The sequence below is a fragment of the Somniosus microcephalus genome, chromosome 21 (genome assembly GCF_052327205.1).
Source record: "Somniosus microcephalus isolate GS21.2 chromosome 21, FLI_Smic_1.0, whole genome shotgun sequence".
Classification (NCBI taxonomy): domain Eukaryota; kingdom Metazoa; phylum Chordata; class Chondrichthyes; order Squaliformes; family Somniosidae; genus Somniosus; species Somniosus microcephalus.
The window spans coordinates 63319148-63338456 of NC_141007.1; the positions used below are offsets into that span (position 1 = coordinate 63319148).

Consider the following 19309-nt stretch of genomic DNA (forward strand, 5'->3'; position numbering starts at 1 on the left):
TAGGAAAAATGGGGAATTGTGCTTTGAGCATAACAAGTTAATACTTTTTCTGGCTCTCAGGTGATTTTCATCTCTCTACCACCCCAGTTTTCAGCATGAAATAGGCAGTAGTGAGACAAAAATAGTAAAAAATAAACTTACCTCTGATTTTCCGCCCAAGACCCACAAGATTTGATTTTACGAGCATGTCTTGATTTAGGTGGCCAGCGCTCCTGGCAGAAACGGGCAGTAGCCTCATTTTTTTTGCAAATTGGGAACCTATGATGTCTTTAGAACCTCAATGCCATTTTCATTGCCACCAGTGAAGCATCCAGTGGTAAACCCCGCCACTATTCATGGGCAGTACAGGCTGGGAAATGGCCAAGCCCAGAGTAGGTTAAAGGGATTACTGGAAGCAGGTCTGGGAATATTAATTAATTTATTTGGCAGTTCTGAGCCTGCAGGATTATTGGAGTTGCCTTCCATGCTCCTTCTGCAAAGTCCTCAGCCCCTTCTGCCCTCCCATCACCCCCTCATCAAATTGTCAAGCCATCCCCTTTAAACATTTGCTCCACCGGATATTTCACCCTCCCTAAACGGCAAGCTGCCCATCAGTGCTCAAATCACATGGGCAGCTTGCCAATTATAATTAAATGAGGCCTCACCAACAAAATAGTTCAGGCCTTTCACAGACATCGGGCAGTTGTTGCCCACTACCCACCCTATGTATGCCAAAACCAAAATCTGGGGCCAGAAATTAGTTTGCTTCTGTGAAGGAAATTCTATTCAATAAAGGAATCTGATATGGCATTTTATGCCTGGTGAGGTTTTTGGTGGCTGTGTAGGTTGGCTTGATGAAAGAGACAGAAGACTTATCTTTGGAGTTGCTTGCGCTATTCAAAGCTGAACAAAAGGAGTTTGAGTTGTATTTATGAGCTTTACTTATGTGCAGTTATTTTGTAATTTTCCAGTCATTGCTCAATTTATTCCTGCTGATCAATATCTTTATTTGACTTTAGAGGTAAATTTTCAGTGAGCATGGGTCAGGGATAGGGCTACAACATAAGGCTCTGTGTGAGTGCAGCTCACTGATAGGAGCATGGAATTAGCCCTTTATTAAAATATTGAGAGTTTGTTTTTTTCTATAATAAAAACAGAAAATGTTGGAAATACTCAGCAAGTCAGGCAGCATCTGTGGAGAGAGAAACAGAATTAACGCTTCAGGTCGATGATCTTTCATCAGAACTGGAAAAAGTTAGAGATGTAACAGGTTTTAAGCAAGTGTAGGGGCAGACAAAGGAGGGGGAGGAGAGGAGCAAAAGAACAAAATGGAAGGTCTATGATAGGATGGAAGGCAGAAATGATTAAATGACAAAAGGGATGATGATGCAAGGCAAAAGGGAATGGTAATGAGACAATAAAAGAAACAAAGATAGGTCTAGAGGAACTGAAAATGACAAAAGCAGAATCATTACCAGCAACTGCTGTCCAAAAAAATGGGAGCAGTGGTCATGATCTGAAATTGTTGAACTCAATGTGGAGTCTGGAAGGCTGTAAAGTGTCTAATTGAAAGATGAGGTGCTGTTCCTTGAGCTTCATTAGAACAGTGTAGGAAGCTGAGTTCAGAGTGGGAGTGGGGCGGAGAATGAAAATGACAAGCGACCCGAAGCTTAGGGTCACGCTTGCAGACTGAAAGGAGATGTTCCGCAAAGTGATCGCCCAATCAATCTCCAGTTGGTGTCCCCAAAGTAGAGGAGACTGCATCGTGAGCAGTGAATACGGTATACTAAATTGAAAGAAATATAAGTAAATCATTGTTTCACCTGGAAGGAGTGGTTTGGAGTCCTGGATGGTGGGAAGGGAGGATGTAAAAGGGCAGGTGTTGCATCTCCTGCGCTTGCACGGGAAGGTGCCGTGGGATGGGGAGGGGGTGTTGGGGGCAATTGAAGAGTGGGCCAGGGTGTCAGGGAAGGAATGGTCCCTTCAGAATGCTAAAATGGGAGAGGAGGGGAGTGGAAGATGTGTTTGTTGATGGCTTCACACTGGAGGTGGCGGAAATGGCATTGAATGTGGAGGCTAGTGAGGTGGAACGTGAGGACAAGGGGACCCCTATCATGGTCTGAGAGGGAGGGAGGGGAAGGGATAGGGATGAGAGCAGGAGTGCGGGAAATGGGATGGACATGATCGAGGGTCCTGTCAACCACATGGAGGGGAATCCTTGGTTGAAGGAAAAGGAAGACATATTGGAAGCACTGGTATGGAAAGTGGCATCATCAGAACAGATGTGGCGGAGACTGAGAAACTGAGAGAATGGAACAGAGTCCTTACAGGAAGCGGGATGAGAGAGAACGTTTAATCAAGGTAGCAGTGGGAATCAGTGGGCTTATAGTAGATATTGATCGACAGCCTATCCCCAGAAATGGAGATCGGGAAGGGAAGAGTCGGAGGTGGACCATGTGAAGGCGAGGTAGGGATAGAATTGGAAGCAAAGTTGATTAAATTTTCCAATTCGAGGTGAGAGCAGGAAACGCCACCGATACAGTCATCAGTGTACCAGAAAAAGTGAGGGAGGAGACCGCAGTAGGACTGGAACAAAGACTGTTCCATGGCTCCCACACGGGTTCCCATAGCAACACCCTTTTATTTGGAGGTAGTGAGTAGTCAAAGGTGAAGTTTAGTGCAAACCCCACCATGGCAGCTGGGGAATTTAAATTCAGTTAATTCAATGAATCTTGAATTAAAAAGCTAGTACTGTATCAGTAATGATGACCATGAAACTATTGGATTGTTGTAAAAACCCATCTGGTTCACTAATCTCCTTTTAGGGAAGGAAATCAGCCATCCTTACCTGGTCTGGCCTATATGTGACTCCAGACCCACAGCAATGTGGTTGACTTAACTGCCCTCTGAAATGGCCTAGCAAGCTACAGTAAACTCTTTCTTATCTGACACCTATGGACCAGGATGGTGCCGGTTGATGAAAAATTCTGGATAACAGAGAGGTATACCTACCAAGGCAATTTTTAACACACAAAAATAAAAAATCAAGAAATGTACTGTATAATTGGGTACTCACCTACAGAATGTTCCATTAAATGTATGGTAGAATCGTCAAGATTACCGGTTTTTGAGGTGTTTTGTATTGAGATATATCTATTTTGCCAGTTATTAAAGTATTCCGGATGATAAAGTGCCGTTTAAACAAGAGTTTACTGTACTTAGTTGTAAAAAACCGCTACAAAAAGCAATAAGAATAAAACCGGATGGACCACCCGGCATTGATATCACGGCTATGGACACAACAATGGCACACCTAGCCCAGTCGATCCTGCAAAGTCCTCCTCACCAACATCTGGGGAGAGCTGTCCCACAGACTAGTCAAGCAACAGCCTGACACAGTCATACTCACAGAATCATACCTTTCAGCCAAACTCCTCCATCACCATCCCTGGGTATGTCCAGGGCAGCGGCACAGTAGTATACAGTGAAGGGGTGGCCCAGGGAGTCCTCAACATTGACTCCGGACCCCATGAAGTCTCATGGCTTCAGGTCAAGCATAGGCAAAGAAACCTCCTGCTGATTACCACCTACTGCCCTCCCTCAGCTGATGAATCAGTACTCCTCCATGTTGAACATCACTGTGCACTGAGAGTAGCAAGGGCCCAGAATGTACTCTGGGTGGGGGACTTCAATGTCCATCACCAAGAGTGGCTCGGTAGTGCCACTACTGACCAAGCTGGCCGAGTCCTGAAGGATATAGCTGCCAGTCTGAGCCTGTGACAGGTGGTGAGAGAACCAACATGAGGGAAAAACCTACTTGACCTCGTCCTCACCAATCTACCTGTCGCACATGCATCTGCCCATGACAGCATTGGTAGCAGTGACCACTGCACAGTCATTGTGGAGACAACATCCCGTCTTCACACTGAGGACACCCTCCATTGTGTTGTGGGACCCTACCACTGTGCTAAATGGGATAGATTCAGAACAGATCTAGTAGCTCAAAACTGGGCATCCATGAGGCGCTGTGGGCGATCAGCAGCAGCAGAATTGTATTCCACCACAATCTGTAACCTCATGGCTTGGCATATCCCTCACTCTACCATTACCATCAAGCCAGGGGACCAACCCTGGTTCAATAAGGAGTGTAGATGAGCATGCCACGAGCAGCATCAGGCATACCTAAAAATGCAGTGCTAACCTGGGGAAGCTGCAGCACAGGACTACATGCATGCTAAAAAGCAGAAGCAGCATGCTATAGACAGAGCTAAGTGATTCCACAATCAACAGATCAGATCAAAGCTTTGCAGTCCTGCCACATCCAGTTGTGAATGGTGGTGGACCATTAAACAACTAACGGGAGGTGCAGAATGTCCCCATCCTCCATGATGGTGGAGCCCAGCAAGTGAGTGTAAAAGACAAAGCTGAAGCGTTTGCAACCATCTTCAGCCAGAAGCACCGTGTGGATAATCCATATCGGCCTCCTCCTGAGGTCCCACCACCACAGAAGCCAATCTTCAGCCAATTCGATTCACTCCACGTGATATCAAGAAATGGCTGTGTGCACTGGATACAGCAAAGGTTGTGGGCCCCAACAACATCCTGGCTGTCATGCTGAAGACTTGTGCTCCAGAACTAGCCATGCCTCTAGCCAAGCTGTTCCAATACAGCTATAACACTGGCATCTATCCGACAATGTGGAAAACTGCCCAGGTATGTCCTGTCAGCAGAAAGCAGGACAAATCCAATCCGGCCAATTACCGCCCCATCAGTCTACTCTCAATCATCAGCAAAGTGATGGAAGGTGTTGTTGACAGTGCTATCAAGCAGCACTTACTCACCAATAACCTGCTCACTGATGATCAGTTTGGGTTCCATCGGGACCACTCAGCTCCAGACCTCATTGCAGCCTTGGTCCAAACATGGACAAAAGAGCTAAATTCCAGAGGTGAGGTGAAAATGACTGGCCTTGACATCAAGGCAGCATTTGACCGAGTGTGGCATCAAGGAGCCCTAGTAAAACCGAAGTCAATGGGAATCAGGGGGGAAAACTCTGGCTGGAGTCATACCTAGCACAAAGGAAGATGGTTATGGTTGCTGGAGGTAAATCATCACAGCCCCAGGACATTGCTGCAGCTTCAGCGGCTTCATCAATGAGCTTCCCTCCATCATAAGGTCAGAAGTGGGGATGTTCGCTGATGACTGCACAGTGTTCAGTGCCATTCGCAACTCCTCAGATAATGAAGTAGTCCATGCCCGCATGCAGCAAGACCTGGACGACATTCAGGCTTGGGCTGATAAGTGGCAGGTAACATTCGCACCACACAAGTGCCAGGCAATGACTATCTCCAACAAGCGAGCATCTAACAAATGCCCCTGGACATTCAACGGCATTACCATCGCCAAATCTCCCACTATCAATATCTCGGGGGTCACCATTGACCAGAAACTTAACTGGATCAACCACATAAATACTGTGGCAACAAGAGCAGGTCAGAGGCTGGGTATTGGCACCCCATCCACCACCTTAAACATTCACTCCCTCCATCACTGGCGTACCGTGGCTGCAGTGTACCATCTACAAGATGCACTGCAGCAACTTGCCAAGGCTTCTTCGGCTTGTAGTCAGCAAAACTAGTAGGGAGCAGAAACAAAGGCCAACAGTCAAGAGGGTTAAAGTGCAGAAAAATATTAAACAGGCAAAGTTGAAGGCACTTTATCTAAATGCACGTAGCATTCACAACAAGGTGGATAAATGAATGGCACTAATAGAAGTAAATGGGTATGATGGAATTGCCATTACAGAGACATGGTTGCAGGGTAACCAAAGCTGGGAACTGAATGTTCCAGGGTACTCAACATTTAGGAAGGACAGACAAAAAGGAAAAGGAGGTGGCGTAGCGCTGTTAATAAGGGATGAAATCGGTACGGCAGAGATAAAAGATCTTGGCTTGGCAGATCGTGATGTAGAACTGGAATCAGTTTGGGTGGAACTAAGAAACAGCAAAGGGCAGAAAACATTGGTGGGAGTTGTGTATAGGCCACCAAACAGTAATGGTAATGTGGGGCACAGTATCAATCAAGAGATTAGAAGGGAATGTAACAAGGGCAATATGGTAATCATGGGAGACTTTAATCTACATATTGACTGGACAAATCAAATTACCACTAATGGTGTGGAGGACAAATTCTTGGAATGCATGCGAGATGGTTTCCTGAATCAGTATGCGGAGGAACCAACCAGGGAACAGGCTATTCTGAATCTGGTACTGTGTAATGAGAAAGGGCTAATCAATAATTTTGTGGTAAAGGGGCCTTTAGGGACAAGTGACCATAATATGATTGAATTTTACATTAAGTTTGAGAGTGATGTAATCCAATCTGAAACTAAGGTCTTCAATCTAAACTGAGGAAACTACAAGGGTATGAAGGACAAGTTGGCCATGGTAGATTGGTAGACTACACTAAAAGGTATGAAGGTGGACATACAATGGCTAACATTCAAGGAAATAATGCATAATTTGCAACAAACATATCTTCCTCTAGGGCATAAAAACCCAAAAGGAAAAGTGATCCAAACATGGCTAACAAAAGAAATTAAAGCAAGTATTAAGTAAAGGAGTAAGCTTATAAAGTTGCCAGAAAAAGCGGTCAGTCTGAGGATTGGGATCTTTTTAGAAATCAGCAAAGGGGGACCAAGAAATTGATAAAGAAAGGGAAAATGGAATATGAGCACAAACTAGCAAAAAATATAAAAACAGATTATAAAAGCTTCTATAGGTATGTGAAAAGGAAAAGTCTGGCGAAGCTAAATGTAGGTCCTTCACAGTCAGAGATGGGAGAATTTATAATGGGGAATGAGGAAATGGCAGAGAAATTAAATAAATACTTTGTTTCTGTCTTCACGGAGGAAGACACAAAAAACCTCCCAGAAATACGAGAAAACCCAAGGGTATAATGAGAATGAGGAACTTAAAGAAATTATTATTAGTAAAAAAACAGTACTAGCAAAATTAATGGGACCAGAAGTCGATAAATCCCAAGGACCGGATGACCTACATCCTAGGGTTTTGAAAGAGGTGGCCATTGGAATAGTGGACGCATTGGTTGTCATCTTCCAAAATTCTATAGATTCTGGAATGGTTCCTGCAGATTGGAGGATAGCAAATGTAACCCTGCTATTTAAGAAAGGAGGGAGAGAAAATGGGAAACTGCAGACCTGTTAGCCTCACATCAGTAGTTGGGAAAATGCTGGAATCTATTATAACGGATGCAATAATTGGGCACTTAGAAACGAATAGTAAGATTGGGCAGAGTCAACATGGATTTATTAAAGGGAAATCCTGTTTGACAAACCTATTGGAGTTCTTTGAGGATGGAACTAGTGGAGTAGACAAAGGGGAAGCGGTAGATGTGGTGTATCTGGATTTTCAGAAGGCCTTCAATAAGGTCCCACACGAGGTTAGTGAACAAAATTAGGGCACATGGAATTGGGGGTAATATACTAGCATGGATTGAGAATTGGTTAACACAGAAAACAAAGAGTAGGGATAAACAGGTCTTTTTCAGGATGGCAGGCTGTGACTAGTGGGGTACCGCAAGGATCGGTGCTTGGGCCCCAGCTATTCACAATCTACAGGAAACTCTCGATTTACTGGCACCCAAACAACCGTAAATCTCCGTTAACCGGCAGAATTCAGGAGTAGGTTCAGTTAAGTTTTTCTTCATATTAGTGGCCGTTTCTTGATTTTTGGCTGTGTAATCGGGTGTTTCTGCACTTGTTGCTAAGCAACAGAGACGCTTGGATTTGTTGCTGTGTACGGAGCTCTCATACCTTTTAACTATAACTCTCTGTAATCCGGACTTTTTGATAAACCGGCACCACGCCGGTCCCGTCGGTGCCGGATAAAAAAGAGTTTCCTGTATATCAATGATTTGGATGAGGAGACTAGATGTAACATTTCCAAATTTGCTGATGATACAAAGCTAGGTGGTAGTGTCAGTTGCGAAGAGGATGTGAAGAGGCTTCAAGGGGATCTCGACAGGCTCAGTGAGTGGGCGAGAACATGGCAGATGGAATATAATGTGGATAAATGTGAAGTTATCCACTTTGGTAGAAAAAACAGAAAGGCAGAGTATTTCCTGAATGTTGAAAGATTAGGGAATGCAGATGCTCAAAGGGATCTGGGTGTCCTTGTACATGAGTCACTTGAAGTGAATGTGCAGCAAGCCATTAGAAAGGCAAATGGTACGCTGGCCTTCATTACAAGAGGATTTGAGTACAGGAGTAAAGAAGTCTTACTCCAATTATATAGGGCCTTGGTGAGACCACACCTGGAGTACTGTGTACAATTTTGGTCTCCTTACCTAAGGAAGGATATACTTGCCATAGAGGGAGTGCAACGAAGGTTCACGATTGATTCCTGGGATGGCGGGACTGTCGTATGAGAAGAGATTGAGTAAACTAGGTCTGTATTCTCTTGAATTCAGAAGAATGAGAGGGGATCTCATTGAAGCATACAAAATTATTACAGGGCTTGATAGGATGGATACTGGGAGAATGTTTCCCTTGGCTGGGGAGTCTAGAACCAGGGGCCACAGCGTCAAGATAAAGGATAGGCCATTCAGGACTGAGATGAGAAGACATTTCTTCACACAGAGGGTGGCAAATCTTTGGAATTCTCTACCCCAGAGGGCTGTGGAGGCTCAGTCATTGGGTATATTCAAAGCAGAAGTCGATAGATTTCTGACTAGTAAGGGCATCAAGGGATATGGCGATAGGGCCGGTGAATGGAGTTGAGGCAGAAGATCAGCCATGATCTCATTGAATGGCAGAGCAGGCTCGAAGGGCTGAATGGCCTACTCCTGCTCCTATTTCTTATGTTCTTATGGCAGCACCTCCCAAACCCGCAACCTCTACCACCTTGAAGGACAAGGGCAGCAGGCGCATGGGAACACCACCACCTCCAAGTTACCATCTAAGTCACACACCATCCTGACTTGGAAGTATATCGCCGTTCCTTCATCGTTGGCTGGGCCAAAATCCTGGAACTCCCTCCCTAACAGCACTGTGGGAGTACCTTCACCACACAGACTGCAGCGGTTCAAGAAGGTGGCTCACCATCACCTTCTCAAGGGCAACTAGGAATGGGAATGAATGCTGGCCTTGCCAGCGACGTCCACATCTCATGAATGAATAAAAAAAAAGTTATGCTGTTTACAATACAAAGTGTTCCTTTTCGACCACTGCCCAGCAGATTTTCAATTCAGTAGGCATCATTCCAAACAGAATTCTCACTTTGAGCTAGCACAGAAGATAAGATTTGTTGGGGCTCTTCTTTTAAAAATTCTGGGGTTTGCCCTTTTCCAATGGATCAGTCCTCGCTATTCAAGTGATGGTGTCTCCTCTTCAAGAGGGACTCAAGCTAACAGTAGAACAATACCTTTATATTCCCAATCTAATGGCTGCAGCCATCTTTGTTATGCTAAATACACAAGACCCATCTCCTGCTCTTTTGACACTATTCCCACTAAACTGTTGATCACCCAACTTCACTTCCTGACCCCCATGCTAGCTGATATTGTAAACAGTTCCCTCTCCTCAGGTACTGTCCCCCTCCCTTTCAAATTTGCTGTCATTATCCCCCCTCCTCAAAAAGCCCACCCTTGACCCATTTGTAAACTATCGCCCCACCTCAAACCTCCATTTCTTCTCAAGTCTTTGAATGTGTTGTCACCTCCCAAATCTGTACCCAGCCTGAGTGCTGTATTCTTATAATTCCTGGATCATTTGGTACTCTCAAAAACAGTGAAAAAATATTCTCAACGTTACTGGAGGCTGAAAGACCAATTCTTCGGGATGCAAAACAGGTATTCCACTGCCAAGAATCTAATGGAAGAATACACGCTCAGATACCCATAATCCAGAGAGACTGCTATATGATAATGCAGCAAGACTTCTGTGTTCCAGGTGATCAGGGGACTGAGAAAGAATGCTTAGAGATTGATGGCAGAAAATGAGATGAATTAGTTACACTACATTACTATTGCTTAGAATGTGGATATGGGCCTGAAAATTTCTGCGACCATTCTGCTGATGTCAAGTTGATGCTTAAATTTCCTGAAAATCTCATCAGTGTATACCTGAATGTAAAATTGTCATAGATCAGCAAAAATGGCCAGCGTGATTTGAACATAATTGGAACATAACCAATGGGGTCACAAGATGTTTAGGTGGAGGATAAAAAAATATTTTTTCAGAGGATGGCTGGGGGGTGCAAGCTAAGTGACAGACAGCTCTGCCATAAAGATTTTTTAATCAATTCATTTAAATTGCTCTGCAGAGTCTCCATTATCTCAAATTGTTCCCTTTTCACAGATGACTTATTCACAGGAAACGATTGCTAGGAAGAGGGCCTTCAACTTCATGGAGGGTAACTGCAGTCTTTCCTGGACAAGATAGAGGGAAGGTGGGATCAGCTGCTCAGTTGTTCCCCATTCCAGCCCCCTCACGCAGTCTGGAGGCGGGCATGGACAGAGCTGGCAGGGACATTGAGTACCACATTTATCGTCCCCAGGACAGCAGAGCGGTACTGTTAGAAAACCAATGACCTGACCAGAGCGCAGGAGACACTCTCCCTTTCTTCCTTGCCTACCGAAGGCACCATACCCAAGACAGAACAAGTTGATCAGTGACCTTACAGCGAAAAGCCCCGGAAAGGTACAGACCAGTAGCACGTTCAATTGTTGCACACATTCAAATGACTGGAAGCCAAATTTTTATTTTATTTTCAGGGCAAGATGGCAAACAATGTCCAGAAGAGAGCAAAGAGCATGAGGGTGGTAAACCTTCACAGTCTGATCCTCCATAAGGAGAAGGCAGCTCCTGGGCTACTGCACCACCATGGCCACAGTGCAGGCTGGTAGTGAGGAAGGGGCTACAGGGTCCAGCCTTCCTGTACACTTCAGCCCATGGAGCATCTCAACACTGGCAAAGGCAACCATTCCACAACTCCGTTTTTTTCTTCCCACAGGTCATTCAAGGTGCTGGAAGACGGTCACTGAGGAGGAAGAAGGGAACAAGATGGAGTTGGCAGAGATGCGAGGGAGGGAAAGCAGCCTTTGGAAGAGCTGGAGAACAAGGACTCTGGCTTTTGCACTAACAAGGCTATGCAGAAGTTTATAATATAACTACGCAACAGGCAATGCAAGCAAAATGACTGAGAAGAAAGCAGCAGCTCCCAAGAAGAGCGCCAAGAAAACCACAAATAAAGGGCGGCAAGAAGTGGAGAAAGTCGAGGAAGGAGAACTGATGTAGCAGGTTCACCCTGACACCGGCATCCCCTCCAAGGCCATGAGCATCAGGAACTCCTTGGCGAACGATATTTTACGAGATCGTGGCGGGCGAGGATTCCCGCCTGGCCCCCATTACAACAAACGCACACACCATCAACCCCTGGATGACCCAGGCCGCCGTGCGCCTGCTGTTGCTGCCCGGGGGGGTGGAAAGCTGGCCAAGCACGCCGTGTCGGATGGAACAAAGGCTGTGTGTGACCAAGCACATCAGCTCCAAGTAAAACAAAAACTCCACATTGTACTGGAGGAAACAAATCCCAGCAAGTCTCAGCCTGGTTGGCATATGCCTTTGCCTTTGAAAAAGTGTAACATCCCCACCGACACCTGGGAATCCCTGGCCCAAGACCGCACAAAGTGGAGGAGAAGCATCCGGGAAGGCGCTGAACACCGAGTCTCTTCACTGGGAGCAAGCGGAAGCCAAGTGCAAGGAGTGCAGGTCAACCCAAGCACTCCACCCACCCGCCTTCAACCACCGTCTGCCCCACCTGTGACAGAGACTGTCGGTCCCGCATTGGACTCATCAGTCACCTGAGAACTCATTTTTGATGTGGAAGCAAGTCATCCTCCATTCCGAAGGTGAAAGAGAAGGTTGGCATATCCCACATGGAGGGCAAGGAATACCATCGACCTGAGAGGTTAACTCCCCTGTTTCTCCACAGAGATTGCCTGACCCGCTGAATGTTTTTCCAGCACTTTCTGCTTTAGATTTCCAACATCATTTCCGGGTGCTTAAAAAATTCCAGTACGGGCTGCTCGGGAGGCACGCGACGGACAAAAAAAAAAATCTTGCCTGGGCATTATTTTCTTACCCAATTTCCTCCCCTCCCCCCGCCCGCCAAAAAAACCAAACAAGCGATTTAAAATGTTAAAAAAGAGGTAAGATGCTATTTTGGGTGTTTAACTTTGTTTATGACCTTTTGCTCACAGGCACGCGCTTTCTCGACTTCCACACGCGGTAAATCGGCATCTTCCACTCACCCGCGCGGTCGTGTGTGGGGGGGGGAAACAGGAGTTGAAGCAGAATTATTATCATTAATCATGACTCTCATCTTGCAGAGTTTACAGAAATGTTTAATTGAATACAATCAAGCGAGCATTAGATTGGCGAGCGCTCTGAATTACCGTCACAAACCTCCGAGATGAACGACGATTCTATTCGCACCCCCCCCGCCCCTGCTGATGGTCTGCGCTAAAATGACAGTTGGAAAGTCGGTTAATTTTGAAAACGTCGGCGAATAAACGTTAAATTGGAGTCAGCAAAAATACCGGGAGGTAGGTTTGTCTTCCCCGTGTAATCGTCTTTATATAATCGTAGAATAGGTTTATTTTGTTGGGGGGAAAAGTTTGAAAGTGATTTGAAGGTTTGTATTAAAAGCAATTATGTGGAACCGCCTTGTTTTCTGTCATCAGGGGAATTGTTTGTCTCTTCTCTTAGGCAGTCCCTCGGAACCGAGGTTGACTTGCTTCCACACTAAAAATGAATTCTCAGGTGACTGATGAGTCCAATGCGGGACCTACAGTCTCTATCACAGGTGGGGCAGACGGTGGTTGAAGGGGCGGGTGGGTGGGGTGCTTGGGTTGTCGTGCGCTCCTTGTGCTTGGCTTCTGCTTGCTCCCTGTGAAGAGATTGTGCCGTGCGAGGGAATCTCATCGGGGGCCACCGAGTTACAGTGACTGAATAAATCGAAATTAATTTTCATTAAATGGGCCTTATACTGATGGGTTCGGGTCTGAAATCCACAACTCTGCCCAGTATCCGGTGAAGGATTGCTTTTTTTCAACACATCTATACTATTCGCTTCAACTAGTATAGATGCGTTTAAGGGGAGGCTGGATAAGCAGATGAGGGAGAAGGGAACAGAAGGTTATTCTGATGGAGTTAGATGAGGAAAGAAGGGAGGAGGTTCGAATGGCCTGTTTTTGTGCTGTATATCATATGTAATATTTTCTTTTTGAATGCCCCTAGGGACAACGGTGCTGCCAATAGCGTTTCTATCCCCAACACCCGAACCTTAACTCCAACCCCTAAAGCTAAACCATGCGGTGCCAATGGCACAATGCGGAACCGCCTGCGGTGTCAACAGTAATATCCTTGTTGATTGAGTAGATTGGGTCTATACTCTCTGAAGTTTAGAAGCATGAGACGTGATCTCATTGAAATATATAAGATTCTGAGGGGGGTTGACAGGGTAGATGCTGAGAGGCTGTTTCCCCTGGCTGGAGAGTCTAGAACTAGGGGGCATAGTCTCAGTATATGGGGGGTTGACCATTTAGGACTGAGAAGAGGAGGAATTTCTTCACTCGGAGGTATGTGAATCCTTGGAATTCTCTACCCCAAAGGGCTGTGGATGCTGAGTCATTGAGTATATTCAAGGCTGAGTTAGATAGATTTTTGGACTTTAGGGGAATCAAGGGATATGGAGATCGGCCAGGAAAGTGGAGTTTAGGTCGACGATTAGTCATGATCTTACTGAATGGTGGAGCAGGCTCGAGGGGCCATATGGCCTACTCTTGCTCCTAATTCTTATGTTCTTATGATGCAGGCCAGCTTCATTGTCAGTCGTCTCTATTTGTTTTCATTTATCTATGTATTTATTTTTTTATCCCTTACCATTTTTAAAGCTATGAATGCACAGCAAGATGGTCTCTGCCATTGGTGCCAATTCAAGATAGACTTTTGGGCCCCTAAATTTCCGGGTCCCCATTGCGCTGGTTGAATCGTGGTTGGCTGAGTTTTCCGCCCAGCAAAATCCAAGGTGTGCTGACCCTGTCAGAAATGATGGGGCCAGCTACTTTACATAAAGGGCAGGAGTCCCATTAGCAGCAGGTCAGGTACCCCAGGGAAAGTGCATAAAATTCATAAAATGGACGCAATGTATAATTTAAATAGCTGCACCCAATCTAAGGAGTGGGCATGCTGTTGTATAAGGGAATGCAATAGCTCCCGCAGGAGGAGGAGAAAGAAAAGTTTTCAATTTTTCTGAAGCTGATGTTGAAGTTCTTAGGTCAGAAATCAGAGTTAGAATGGATGCTATTGTTGGAATAGCTGGAAAGAAGTCATCAAAGGCAGTAACCTAGACCTTTTGAAGGAAGTGGCACCTTCATAACCCCAAAGATCCCCTTCCAGTGTTTGAAGAAGTTTAATGACCCCTCAAGATCAGCAAAGGTAAGTGCGATGTCAGCTGAATAACAGGAAAGTGCATTGAATGCAGAGATCCCAATAAATATTTCCAGCCCTAATATTCAAGCTGTACTATTTGAGGTGTTACATGGAATCTTGTTCCTTGCCGCAGAGCTCTTGTAATCTGGCATCACTCATAACAGTTGTCTCACATCCTGTAATGCATGCTAGAAAATAAAAATCTCTCATAAGACATACGAGCAGGAGTAGGCCATTTGGCTCTTCGAGCCGGCTCCGCCATTCACTAAGATCAATTCTAATCTTCTACCTCATCTCCACTTTCTGGCACTATCCCCATATCCCTTGATTCCCTTAATAATCAAAAATCTATCGTCCTCTATCTTGAATATACTCAACGACTGAGCCTCCACAGCCCTCTGGGGTAGAGAATTCCAAAGATTCACCACCCACTGAGTGAAGAAATTTCTCCTCATCCTTATTCTGAGACTGACCCCTGGTTCTAGACTCCCTAGCCAGGAGAAACATCCTCCTTGCATCTACCCTGTCAAGCCCTGGAAGAATTTTGTATGTTTCAACGCGATTACCTCTCATTTTTCTAAACTCTAGAGAATATAGGCCTAGCCTACTCCATCTCTCCACATAGGACAATCCCCCCAACCCAGGAACCAGTCTGGTGAACCTTTGTTGCACTCCCTCTATGGCAAGTATATCCTTCCTTAAGTAAGGAGACCAAAACTGTACACAATACACCAGGTGTGGTCTTACCAGGGCCCTATATAATTGCAGTAAGACATCGTTACTCTCCTACTCAAATCCTCTTGTAATAAAGGCCAACATACCATTTGCTTTCCTAATTACTTGCTGTACCTGCATGTTAACTTTCAGTGATTTGTGTACAAACACACCCAGTTCACTCTGAACACCAACATTTCCCAATCTCTCACCATTTAAAAAATACTCTGCTTTTATATTTTTCCTCCCAAAGTGGATAACTTCACATTTCTCCACATTATATTCCATATGCCATGTTCTTGCCCACTCACTTAGCCTGTCTATATCCCCTTGAAGCCTCCTTGCATCCTCCTCACAACTTACATTTTCACCCAGCTTTGTATCATCAGCAAACTTGGATATATTACATTTAGTCCCCTCATCCAAATCATTGATGTAGATTGTGAATAGCTGAGGCCCAAGCACTCATTCCTTGCGGTACCCCACTAGTTACAGCCTGCCAACCCGAAAATGACCCGTTTATTCCTACTCTGTTTTCTGTTCTCAATCCATGCTAGTATATTACCCCCAATCCCATGAGCCCTAATTTTGTTTAATAACCTCTTGTGTGGCACCTTATCGAATGCCTTCTGAAAACCCGAATGCACCACATGCACTGGTTCCCCCTTATCTATTCTGCGAGTTACAACCTCAAAAAACTCTAATAGATTGTCAAACACGATTTCCCTTTCATAAATCCATGTTGACTCTGCCCAATCCTATTATTATTTTCTAAGTGCCCTGTTACCACGTCCTTAATAATAGATTCTAGCATTTTCCCTAATACTGATGTCAGGCTAACTGGTCTATAGTTCCCCATTTTCTCTCTCCCTCCTTTCTTAAATAGTGGGGTTATATTTGCTACCTTCCAATCTGCGGGAACCGTTCTAGAATCTATGGAATTTTGGAAAATGACAACCAATGCATCCACTATCTCTATAGCCACCTCTTTCAAAACCCTAGGATGTAGGCCATCAGGTCCAGGGGATTTATTGGCTTTCAGTCCCATTAATTTCTCCAGTACTACTTTTTTACTAATACTAATTTCTTTCAGTTCCTCATTCTAGCTAGACCCTTGGTTTTCCACTATTTCCGGGAAGTTTTTTGTATCTTTACTAATGGAGGTGGGTTGAGGACGGGCTTCCTGGTGGGCTGGTTTCGGACCCGCTGCCGGTTTCAGCCACTCCCAGTGTCCCATAGTGCCTTAATTGTTTCAATTAGTCCCATTGTGCTGCTGCCTGCTGCATTGCCTGGGAGCGGCTCTGTTGGTCTGCACTGATGAGGTCATTGCTGCACTTGTTTTTAAGGGCTCCATGTAGCCTCAGCCTCTCATTTTTCGTTACTGCTGCATCTTGAATGGGCCAAGGTAACCATGAGTGCTACGAAAGCCAAGGCTGCTCCCCGATCACTGATGAGTGCCTGCAAACTCTTGTAGAGGAAGTAAGTGGACGTAGGTAGATTCTGTTCCCTCCCAATGGTCGGAGGAAACCTCCTCAGCTGACAAAGGCAGTCTGGCTCAGATTGCTGATGAGGTAAGCGCAAGGTCCCTATATACACGCACCTGGGTTCAGTGCCGAAAACGCTTCAATGATCTTGTGCGAACATCAAAAGTGAGTATCACATCAAACTTGCCTTCAAACTGCTTCCCTTCTCTTCTCATCACCAGCACTCTGCATTGTCAGCCTGCTCCTCCACATCCCACCTTACCCTTACTTCCCTTGCACCCTTACCTCTCTCTCTCTCTGTACTGAATCACTTCACTATTCTACTATGCAGCCCTCACACTCGCTCTCACTGTTATGCAATGACAACAACTAACAACTCACAGGGAGGCAGCTTCTTCTTGCCACCTCACTCCATCTTGGTCTCCCTCTAAGCTTCTAGGTTTTGGATTCTTCACACTCACTCCATCACTCTCGCTGAAACTCCACTTGTATCCCTCCTTGCAGGAAAAGCTAGCCCACAATAAGAGGGAGAGAACAAAGACAGGAGGAGACACACCATCCCTGGCCACATTAACCAATGCTGAGGAGGCTGCTCATGACATCGTGGGAGGTGGCGAGGAGCTGGAAGTGGGGGAAGGAGAGACGGGTGCATTTGAGGATGCTAGTGACAGAATGCATTTTCATCCCTCGCATTTACAATTCACGATTGACTGCAATGGCATATGATGCTCATAGAAATTGACTTCTGATCATCTGCACAAAAGGATTTGTCTGCTACCTGAAAATCTGATGTCTAACTCATGCCTTTACTCTCTCACAGGACCATTGAGAGCCTCCCTCCCCATTGTCCAGGAGGAAGAGCCAGACGACGACTCAGAGGAACCTGGAGCCTCTGAGGAAGCAGCGTCACCAGGACTCAGTGCACCCAGCACCAGCGCAGCAACGCACACCTCGGTGGGGCCTTCACGACATAGAGTTGTGTTGTCATCTGGTGTATCACAGCTCACAAGTGAGCATCAGCAGATGGTGGAGACAGTGACAGCAGTGGAGAGTCCTCGTCAGAGGTGGCAGGACTCTCCTAGCTCTGCTCAGCTGCATGTAGACACTGTGCCTCTGGGGCCATCCAGAAAGAGAGCGGTGTTGGAACTCCAGGAACAAGTGCAAGAGCCTCTGACAGGGTTTGCATCCAGGGCAACTGCGAGTGTGCAGAGAATGGAGGAGTCCATTTCTAACATGATTATTTCCTTTGTGGAGGCAATGGCGCATGACCGTTCTGCCATGGAGAGGTTGGCATCTGCCACGGAGGACATAAATCGCCAGCAGAACGAAAACATGGTGACTCTTCAAAATAGATTGTCTGCAATGGTGGAGAGATGGGCATCTATTGAGGAGAGACACCAGAGCTTCATGGACGTCCTTGCCAGTACAAAGACGGGTCCTCATGATCCTCCTGATGTGCAGCAAGGTGCTGTCCAGCCACTTGCTAGCTCTGAAGTGCGGCTGACCCATGAGAGGGATGTTGGTGGCAGGCAACAAGGAAGTGTGGGCTCCTCTCCAAGCGCTCACACGAACATGCCACTGCGGCACCCTCGGTCAGAGCCCCAGATTCCACACCAAACTGAGATGGCCGTCTCAGCCCCTGCACAGCCACAGGAAGAGCAGACTGGAGGTGCACTCCTAGGCTCCCAAACCCAGTGGACGCCTGCCAAAGGCATCTAGGCAGGTGCAGCATCAAAGTGAGCAAGGTGCCTCAATATCTGCTGAAGCCACAGGGGAAGAAACACGTAGAAGCACGCGTAAGAGGAAGTTAACACACACATAGTCACAAGGGTAGTCACTTGGGTGTTTTATTGCATTGTTAATTATCGAGTGTCCTCCTTGACGTAAGAAAACTACTAGGCACTTGGTCTAAGCGTTAAACAAAGCTTTAATCAACTGTTTTACAACATGGAGGTCTAGTTGTGTCCTTCACTAGTTCCTGTTAAGAATGTTCTGCGCAAGCTGGGCCCGTGCCCGAGTGTTTATACTCTCCCTGGACAGCGCCACCCGCAGGCCGCTCAGTATTATTTCATAAGTCTTTCTTTCATGAATGACTGATTCATGTCACTCCTTTTGTGATGTCATTAAACAAAAGTGATGGCAAGCAGTTGAGGTTCTGGTCTATGTGTTTTGGGAAATGGAAGTTGCACAGTGAGGGCTCAGGGCTAATTCCATTTATAATGATGGTGGTGACAGTGATCGGAAAGCACCGTTTATTGGACAGATGATGTATGGTGTGTTATGAATCTTGACCTTATCTTCATCTCCATCTGCCAGCCGCCTGTGTTTGAAGTGTAAGCTCATTTGAATCTGGCATGGATGAGTGCATCCCTTGCCTAAATGGCTATCAATGTGGTCACCTGCTGCTGGATTGGCCACATCCAGCCCCGCAAGGCGTCACTTCCCGTTCTCCTACTCATCCTCCTCCTTGTCCTCTTAATTTTCCTCCAAGGAGGCTGTGTGCTGAGCCACTTGTTCATCCGGCAGCACTAAGCCGCGCTGCTCTTCCTCCGAATCTGATGACCAGGTTGAGAGGATGTAAATGGCTCCCATCCCGTTGTTATAGATTTCAGTTGAG

The 19309-nt window shown here is 45.9% G+C and overlaps 1 protein-coding gene across 1 annotated transcript in view; it reads left to right on the plus strand.

Moving 5' to 3' along the window:
- The window catches only part of LOC147102876 (dynein axonemal heavy chain 17-like), a 908504-nt gene that overhangs the window by 2399 nt on the left and 886796 nt on the right, over positions 1-19309 (plus strand). The window contains exons 2-4 of the mRNA XM_085963770.1: positions 10358-10699; positions 11013-12210; positions 12391-12606. The gene's annotated coding sequence lies outside the window, so the exon portion shown is untranslated. The remainder of the gene's footprint in view (positions 1-10357; positions 10700-11012; positions 12211-12390; positions 12607-19309) is intronic.